This window comes from Solanum verrucosum, unplaced genomic scaffold (genome assembly GCF_900185275.1).
Source record: "Solanum verrucosum unplaced genomic scaffold, falcon-dt-bn FXZP01000262.1, whole genome shotgun sequence".
NCBI lineage: Eukaryota > Viridiplantae > Streptophyta > Magnoliopsida > Solanales > Solanaceae > Solanum > Solanum verrucosum.
The window spans coordinates 2,832,780-2,843,066 of record NW_026020366.1 but is presented as its reverse complement, the minus strand read 5'-3'; positions in this window follow the sequence as shown (position 1 = coordinate 2,843,066).

Genomic DNA, 10,287 nt, shown 5'->3' with positions numbered 1-10,287 from the left:
TAATCTAAAAATTCTCAAATAACACCACTCCCCGACAGCGACGCCATTTTGATGTTTGCGTAATCAAGACACAACTTTTGATGCAAGTGTCTACGATCGTACAATAGTTTAGTAACCCAACCAAGGGTTGGGATCGTTCCCAAGAGAGTGGTTTTGAGAATTAATAGAAAAATAAAACTTAGTTCTAACTAGTCGTAGCTAAAGACATTAATGATTAAAAACATTGTAAATTAAAAGGAGGACGCAAGAGTGTCAATTAACAATGGGGGGGTTTTGTCACAAGTAAGGTAAAAACAGCAAAATAAAAAACGGTTTATAAGTAATGAGAGGGGATCCTTAGGATGTGATGGGAATACGGGTTAAGCTAGATTATTGAGTACATGTTTTCGATAAGCTCGCTTTCGAGCAACTTACCTCGTTTGAAATGTGTTCCTCTCAGACACCCACTTACTGCATAAAGAACAGCCTCCGCCTTAACCCACTCACTCTCTCGAGCTGAACCTCATGTCGACCCACTCACACTGGACATCAATCTAGTGGTCTTAGTTTTACGACCTCTCTCTCGAGCAAGCTGAAAACACATAAATAAACTTGTATTTGCAACTACAAATTCATTAAATTCATCCACAACCACTAAACAAAATCACAATTAAACTACGATTAAACTATCCGCAAGCAAGACCCAACAATTATCTTAACCCATATTCGCTAAATCACACCCCAAGAATTGAGGGTTTTAGCCACACATCAATAGATATAAATTTATACCTAAATGAGCTTGCATTCAAATGGGTATGAAGATTTAAGTCTTGTTACAGGCCAAGAATGAAGAATCTAAGAGATCCAAGTCCAACTCTTTGGAGATGAAACCCTATTTTTCTTCAAGTCTTCAAAACCCTCTCAAACTCAGAGCAAAAATAACAAAAAATACTATTCTATATGAAAATTATAATAATTGTTCGACTCTTAGAACTACATCTCTAACTAGTATATATAGTTTTTACAGATTTGTGCTGATCATTCGGCGTCGTTAGTCGGAATCGCCGATCAACTCGGCGATTCTCCCTTTGGTGTAGTTCATCGCCGTCTTGCACCAGCCTTCAGCATCGTCGTGCTCTAGGTCATTGGGCGACATGGTACTGCTTCGCGGAACTTATCGGCGATGCGCCGACTGTTCCATTTTTCCGCCGACTTGATCCTTTCCTTCAGGGCTCAGCACACTATAGCAAAAGGCGAAGTAAGACCATTCGACGACTCGCCAAGTGGAATCGGCAATCCTCAGGCCTTCATTTCTTCGTTCTTTTCAGCCTTTTCGTTCCTTTTTGCGACGTAAGGTCTATGCTTTCCTTCAAACTTCAAATACCTAAAACTTAAGGGCTTTCATCAGATATTGAGATAAAATAAGCATTTTAGGACACAATTTCTATTAAAATATAGTCCTAAATGAGTCCATTTTTTGGCCCCATCAACACTCACCTCCATGTTCATTCATCTTAGTAAGAACGTGGAGACTCACCTCTTGTTCCATTCTAAGGAGTATAGGAATCAACTCATATCCTTGCATATGGAGGTCAAGGGTAATAGCCTCTAACCTCATCATTCATTAAGCATTTTAGTCTAGATTAATATTAGGTGAGCAATCCTTTCAACCTAGAATCATTCATGTGAGTAGACCTTGCACAAATCATTCAATCTTGCTTATCAATTCATTGTAGGAGGTATCCATTCCATACTACAACATCAACAATCAACAATTAATAGTCTGGGCTTTACTCTCAAAGCACTACATTTCATTATCATCATTTATGCTTTACTCTCAAGCAATTAACATCATATTCATCATATATGCTTCAATCTCAAGCAATTCTAATCATAATTCCTCAATCCTATAAAGATATATCTAACCAATAGAGTTTCCCTCTCATGGCATCAAACTTAACTATATCAACTCTACCCTAGAATCATAAGATAGGAATGAGTGCATACAATTTCATCCTAAATACATGCAATTTTATCAATTCAATCATAAACAATCATAATCCACTCAATTGGATCAACATTCATCATAACCCACAACATTGGAAGAAACCCTAACTAGAATTGGGGAAATTCTTCTTCAAATTATGGAATTCTAGGTTACTCCATGGGAGGAAGGATCCCATGGATGAAAATCCATCATACCTTAGTCACAATGTCCACAAAAAGCTTGAATATTATGAGACTTGACCTTGACCTAGCTCCAATTTCTTCCTTCTTCTTCCAACTTCTAGAGAGAGAATTTTTTAGAGGAGTTTTGGATTTTCTTTTGGGTTTTGAGAGAATGACTTGAATGGGGGATTTTAAAGGTTAAAAATACTTATATAGGTATTTTAGATTTAGGCTAAACGACACCACTTCAATTTAATTAAAACCTGAAAACACCCTTAAGCCCTCAACTTAACCGTCCCAACAGGCCCACTCACGAGATGCCACCGATGGACTGTGGATGGACCTACGATCTATCTTAGTCAGGAGTGGTCTTGAAAGTGAATTTAAGCCATCGACGACTCCCCCAACCACGGGTCATGGACCCATCCACGAGGCGTGGATCCTGGCGTGTTTAATTGTCCTAGAGAGTATCCTTGGTGCTCATCCACGAGGCCACACACAGAGCGTTATTGGTCCCTAGAAGGTGACATCTTGGTGTTTTCATCATGCTAAGCCTTCCACTCGAATTCAGGGTGTTACATTATCTCCCCATTGGGAACATTCATCCTAAAAGGCCCTTCTTAAAGGAAACGACTCAAGACTAGCAACCCATCATGCATGCAACACATAAAATGCACATAACTAAGGAGAAAACATCATCTTCAAGTCGAACATACTGAATGCACCATAGGAAGTAGGAACTGTATCTAACCACCAAATATGCATGAAATTTTTCACGTTTCTCATGTTCTAGGAGGAACTATCATCTCCAACTCAAAAGCAATGCTCAACACAATCTCATGGAGCCTAAATGTAATTTGTACTCAAGCACATATTCAAGGAGGGAATCTCCACTCCAAGGCCAGTCATGTTCTACAACTCATCTCATGAAGTCTATAAGCAACTTACACTCAATACTCACCAACATGAGGAACAAAATTCACATAAGTCATTTCTTTCAAAACTTAAGTTTTATCATGAACATGCAAATTTAAGAAAATCATGGAAACACATAAAACACACATGACTTCAAACATAGGCAAACCAAGAGGAACTCATTACCTTAAGCTAGAATAGGTGGGAAAAAATGAGGATATTGGGACATCATATTGGCCTCGGACACCCAAGTCGCGCCCTCAACAAGGTGGTTCCTCCATAACAGCTTAACAGAAGCAACCTTTTTGTTCCTCAATCTCTTAACTTGCCGGTCTAAGATCTCAACCAGAACTTATTCATAAAAAAGGTTCTTTTTCACTTCTAACCCTTCTAGGGGAGTTATGGATGTCGGATCTCCAACATAATTTTTCAACATAGAGACATGGAAAACTGGATGCATCGATGCCAACTTATTTGGCAAATCAAGCTCATATGCAACCTTACCAACATGCCTCAAAATTTGATATGTGCCTACAAAATGGGGACTAAGCTTCCTTTTCTTACCAAACCTCATTACACCTTTCTTGGGTGAGATTTTCAAGTAAACCCAATCAAGCACATCAAATTCAAGGTCTCTCCTTCTAACATCTGCATAAGACTTTTTTTGACTTTGAGCCGTTCTCAACCTTTCTCAACTGAGTCGAACCTTCTCAATAGCCTCATGAACTAACTTGGGTCCTATCAAAGCAACCTCACCCACCTCAAACCATCCTATAGGAGATCTACACCTCCTACCATAAAGAGCCTCAAACGGTGTCATACCAATACTCGAATGATAGCTATTATTATAGGCAAATTCTATCAAAGGTAAATGGCCATCCCAATTTCCCTTGAAATCTATCACGCATGCCCTCAAAATTTCTTCCAATGTTTGGATTGTTCTTTCCGCTTGCCCATCGGTTTGGGGGTGAAAAGTCGTACTAAGCTTAACTTTCATGCCAAGACCCTTTTAGAAAGACTTCTGAAACTGTGAAGTAAACTGAGTACCTCTATCGGAGATAATGGACAAGGGCACTCCATGCAACCTTACCATCTCTCTCAAGTAGTACTTAGCATAATCTTCCGCCGTATAGGAAACCTTGACGAGAATGAAATGGGTTGACTTCGTCATTTGGTCTACTATAACCCAAATCAAATCATATTTATAACGAGTATGAGGCAATCCCACTTTGAAGTAGGAATGTTAATAACTTGGGATAAATCTCCTAGCTTTTTATGTTCAACCTTAACTTGTTGGAAATTAGGGCACTTAGCCATAAATCCCGCAATATCCTTTTTCATCCCATTCCACCAATAGATCTCTCATAAATAACGGTACACCATGGTGTCTCCCGGGTGAATAAAATACCGAGAACTTTGGACTTCTGACAAGGTCTGTTCCGTCAAGTCATCAACATTCGGAACACACAAATGACGTTGGTACCTTACGACACCATCTCCCCGGGGAGAAATCCTCTACGAACTTCTTTAACACCGCCTCTTTCAATTCTACTAAGGTCGGATCAAGACATTGTTTTTCTTTAACATCGGCTACAAAAGATGATTCGGACCCATTATGGACCATAACACAACTGTTGGTGGAATTCACTAGTTGAACTCCCAATCGGGCCAACCTATGAACATCTTGAACAAACTCTTTTCTCTCATCATCGACATGTACAACACAACCCATGGATAATTGACTAAGGCCATCCGTCACCACTTTTGTTTTACCGGGGTGATAGAGAACACTCATATCATAATGTTTCAATAACTCAAGCCACCTCCTTTGGCGAAGATTTAGATCTCTTTGGGTAAACACATATTGTAAACTTTTGTGATCGGTAAACACATCAACATCAACCCCATAAAAATAATGCCTCCAAATCTTTAAGGCAAATACCACCACTGCTAATTCAAGGTCGTGGGTAGGATAGTTCTTCTCATAAACCTTTAGTTTCTTTGAAGCATAGGCAATCACCTTACCATTTTCCATTAACACACACCCCAATCCAACTCTAGAGGCGTCACAATATACCACAAAGCCATTTGTACCTTTCGATAAGGTCAATATCAGAGAGGAAGTAAGTCTATCCTTCAACTCTTGGAAACTTTTTTCACAAGCTTAGGACCATATAAATTGGCCTTCTTTTGAGTTAAAATCGTCAATGGAGAAGCAATGGAGAAAACTCCCTCAACAAATCTCCTATAATAATCGGCCAAACCTGAGAAACTTCTAATATATGTCGGTGGTAGAGGTGTAGGCCAACTGTTGACCGCATCCATCTTCTTTGGATCTACCTCAATACCCTTGTTTGAAACTATATGGCCAAGAAAATATATGAAACTTAACCAAAACTCACATTTACTAAACATTGCATAGAGTTGTTGGTCCTTGAGAATTTGTAATACAATTCTCAAATGATCAATATGCTCATTTTCACTTCTTGAATAGATAAAAATATAATATATGAACACAATTACGAACATATCAAGGTATTGTCTAAACATCCATAAATGTCGTCGGGGCATTAGTCAAACCAAATGACATAACCAAAAACTCATAATGACCATATCGGATTCTGAAAGCCATTTTTAGAACATCTTCCTCTTTCACCCTCAATTGGTGATAACCCGACCAGAGATCAATTTTGGAGAAATAACTTGCCCCTTGGAGTTGATCAAATAAGTCATCTATTCTTGGAAGAGGATACTTGTTCTTGATGATGGTTACTTTGTTCAATTGGAAATAATCAATACAAATACAGAGTAAACCATCTTTGTTCCTAACAAACAAAACCAGAGCACCCCATGGAGATATAATTGGTCGAATGAAACCCTTATCCAATAAGTCCTTTAATTGATCCTTCAATTCCTTAAGTTCTGCCGGAGTCATTCTATAAGGAGGAATAGAGATAGGTTGGGTATCAGGGAGAAGGTCAATCCCAAAGACTAATTCCCTTTTGGGAGGAACACCAGGTAAATCATCGAGGGAAACTTTCGAAAACTCTTTTACAATAGGGACCGACTCAAGAAAAGTAGTGTTGGACTCCACATCCCTTACCCTCACTATATGGCAAATACAACCCTTAGAAATAATTAACCTCTAGGCATAGAGTTTCCCCCCTTCCACTCAAGGATAGGCTCATTTGGAAACTGAAACTTGAATACTTTAGTCCTACAATCAATAGAGGCGTAACAAGAATGCAACCAATCCACACCCAAGATAACATTGAAATCTATCATGTCAAGCTCTATCAAATCAACCAAGGTAACTCTATGGGACAAAGTAATGGGACATCTTCTATAAACCCTCTTAGACACCACAAAATCACCAACAGGGGTAGAGACGGAAAAAGGTTCAAATAGCACATCGGGAAGCATATCAAATCTCATAGCTACATAGGGAGTCACAACTGACAAAGTAGCACTCGAATCTAGTAAAGTATACACATCTATATGGAAAACTTTTAACATACTAGTCACCACATCCAAGGAACTCTCTTGATCACCTTTAGTTTGGAGAGCATAAAAATAGTTTTTCTTAGAAGCATTCCCACCCAAACCACTCAAACCGAATGAAAGGTAGGGTTGAGCCCTACGACGACCAACTCCATCATTCTTAGAAACCAAAGGACAATTCCTTATTTTGTGATCTGTCTTTCAACAACCAAAGCAAGCATTAGAACCCGCTAAACACATCCATTTATGATTTCTCCCACATTTATCACAAGTAAGCATCGAAGACCTATTACTATCTTTTTGAGGTTTTGGGTTAGACACTTTTCATTATTAGGCCTTGGAGGAGCACTAGAAGAACCTTGCCTCGAGAACTTTTGTCGAAACCTTGAATGACCCCGTCCACTAGACCTAGAATGTGAATAGTTACCATCATTCACTCTTGCTCTCTTTGCCTCTCTAGATCTTTCCTTGAGCTTTTCTTTCTCAATTTGTTGGGCATGCACCATAAGGCGAGAAATGTCTATGTCTTGGACAAGCATAGCAGTGCGGCACTCTATGACTACCATGTCGGACACTCCCGACACAAGCTTACTCATCTTGGCCCTACGATCCGCCACAATAGAAGGAGCATACTTGGATAGTTGAGTGAACCTCAAAGCGTATTCCCTTACACTCATATTTTCGTGCCTAAGGTTGATGACCTGAAGTACCTTGGCCTCTCTTATCTCTAGAGTGAAGATTTTGTCAAGAAAAAATCCTTTGAACCTTTCTCATTCTATGGGACCCCCTTCCACCAGTGTCACACCCTGGGCGGGACTGGCACTCGAGAACCATTGTTGGCCCCAAGCGAACCCTTAGCCTGACTTACTAACTCAGCGGAAGAATCTAAGCATTATTGCAATGATCATATTCATTTCAACTCAAATGTTTTATAAAATAACTTAGAACGTTTAAAGGTCAAACATTCAACTTGGCAAAAGTGAAAACTCAAGTCTTTACAAAGAAATAACAATGTAAAGACAGTTGCACTACTGACTATCTATGAAGCCTCTAAAACAAGGAGGGAAGTCAGGACAAGACCCATGATCATCCTAACAATGAAATACTAAAAGCAAATGATAAAAGGAGCCCTCCGGGAAGCTAAGAGGCTCACCAACAGACTCTAAGTGCTCAACTAGATCAACGAGGTTGTGGATGATGATGCAGGCCAAATGGCATCAGTATATTGAATGTACGAGTATGCGAAGGGAAAACTAAACATAATATAAGCTTAAAAGGAATCTAAAAGAAACACTTACCTTGGTTTTACTCAAATCATAAATGACTTAACTCAATATAAAGTAATAAAACACATGTAATATATGGAAAGTTTGTAAAACAGTAGAAAAAAAATTAGTTCGTTAAAGAAAATGCAATAACAAACTCAACTTTTCTCATATAATAAAGTAATATAGTTTTTGTGGGAGTTTCTCTAACCGACAACCATCACTATGAGCCTAAGTGGTGATACAGTGTCTTGTCCACGCTGCCAGAACTGTCCGATAATTTATTGTCATATCAGACACCTTAACTAAGTGGATCCACTAGTCTATGCTAAAAAGCACTTAAGGAATCAACTAAAAAGTATGATCCTTTGCTACCCACGATGGCTACATGGTTTATGGAGACTTCAGTTATTATGAACTCACATCCCCATATCGGTGCTCAATACTATTCCCAAAAGTATACTTAGCTCATATGTTTTTAAAACAAGACTTCTTTCTTTGGTTTGATATAATTACTCAAAACTTAGCTTAAAAGCACTTTTGGAATCGATGTTCCCTTTCTTTCTCAAATGTGAAAACATTTCTAACTTTTGCGAATACTTAGTTCCCGTATAATCTTTGAAGAAATGAACTTTACTCTTAACTCTTTAGTCAACTCGAAACTTAAGTCTTAAGACAAAGTTAAAACGTTTGTGAAAGACTTTTGAAAACTTTATAAACTTCTCTTAACTTGACTTTTAACTTTCCTTGACTTGACTCTTAAGTTTCCTTGAATTGAATTATGGATTCAAGGATTGTGATTTGCGATAGGAACGATCTCATGATGTTTAGGAGTGTTTTTAGATAGTTAAACATGAGAAAAAATCAAGAAATCACTGTCTGGAAACTACTCCGCGATGCAGAGATGTATTTAAATTTTTGGTTGCGAAAATAATTTTTGTGGCAGAACGGTCTGTGACCACTCTGCGACGCAAGGATGATTTTTCATAATCTGAGGAACATGTCTGCGACGCGGACCTGGTACCCAGATTCGCTCGGCTTTTTCCTTCTTCGTTTTCCAGCCCCAATTCGCCTAAACTCATTTATTTTTCCCAAATTCTTTTGAGATTCAGATACCCAACAAATGTACCTAAGAACATAACTCAAAACAACTCTATAACGACATAATGATCTCAGAAACTTCTCAATCTCAGCCCAATTCAAGAATGACATCAAATTTAAGAATACATATCAAAAACATCAAACTTTCAACCCTTTTAGGATAAATTCACGCTGAAATAAACATGTTTGGCACATGGGTGAATGAACCCAACGTTATGAAAGCTTCACATACCTTGTAGGGATCACCCCTTGACGAAATCCACAATCTTAGCTTCGAGAATTGATGACTCTTGCTTCTTCTCCTCTTTTTTCCTCTTCTTTTCTCTTCTCTAAAACCCTAACTCAATTTTTCAACAGCATAAACTAACCAAGTTCAGTTTAGACCCCTAAGTAATTACCAAAAATAAATTAATTTAATTGGGTATGGTAAAGACCAAAATACCCTTCCAAAATCCGGTTTAGACTTTCCTTGTTTAAACAGTCCAATTTCAAATTGGAACATCTCACTCATACGAACTCGAAATCTCGTAAACTCAGCGGCGTTGGAAAGATTATTCCAAGATAAGTCCTACGATATCTGGAAACAAACCTAAATCATCATGATCTATGAGTTATGATCGTTTGAAGTTGACCAAAAATCCAAACTTAACATAACAAATTTCCAGATTTTTCATTCTTTCCTAGAATGACTATTCCCAATTCTAACTCTTTCTAGTTCTTTCAATTAGTGAGATTTTATAATCTCTCCCCCTTGGGAACATTCTCCCTCGAATGAGATTGTTGATGAGTCGACAAATTAGACTCATTTAGGGCTTTATTTTAATGGAAATAGTGTCTTTTACCTCAATACCTGATTAAAATGCTAAAGTTTCAGGTATTTGAAGTTTTAGTGGAAGCATGGACACTTAGGCGCAAAACGGAGCAAATAGGGCTGAAAAGAACAAGATATGGAATCATGTGGATCGCTAAGTTCAACTTGGCGAGTCGCCGAAATGACATGAGCTGCCTTTCTTTCCAGTACGCGAAGCCTTGAAGGAAGTGGATCAAAAGGCGAGGAAAGAAGCAGTCGGCGGGTCGCCGATCAGTTCTGCGAAGCAGTACTGTACCGCCTAATGATCCAGAATGCAAAGATGCTAAAGGAAAGACACTGAAGGCGATAAGCTGACCAAAGGGCGGATCGCCGAGTTCATCGACGATCTCGACTCATGTCGCCAAACAATCCTCCGCAGCACAATCTGTGAAAACTATAATTACTATTTAGAATTATAGGCTTAAGGGGGATTGGAGAGTGGAACAATTATTATTATTATTTTCACATTAGAACATACTCTAGCTAATATGTTTCTCTCAAGTTTGG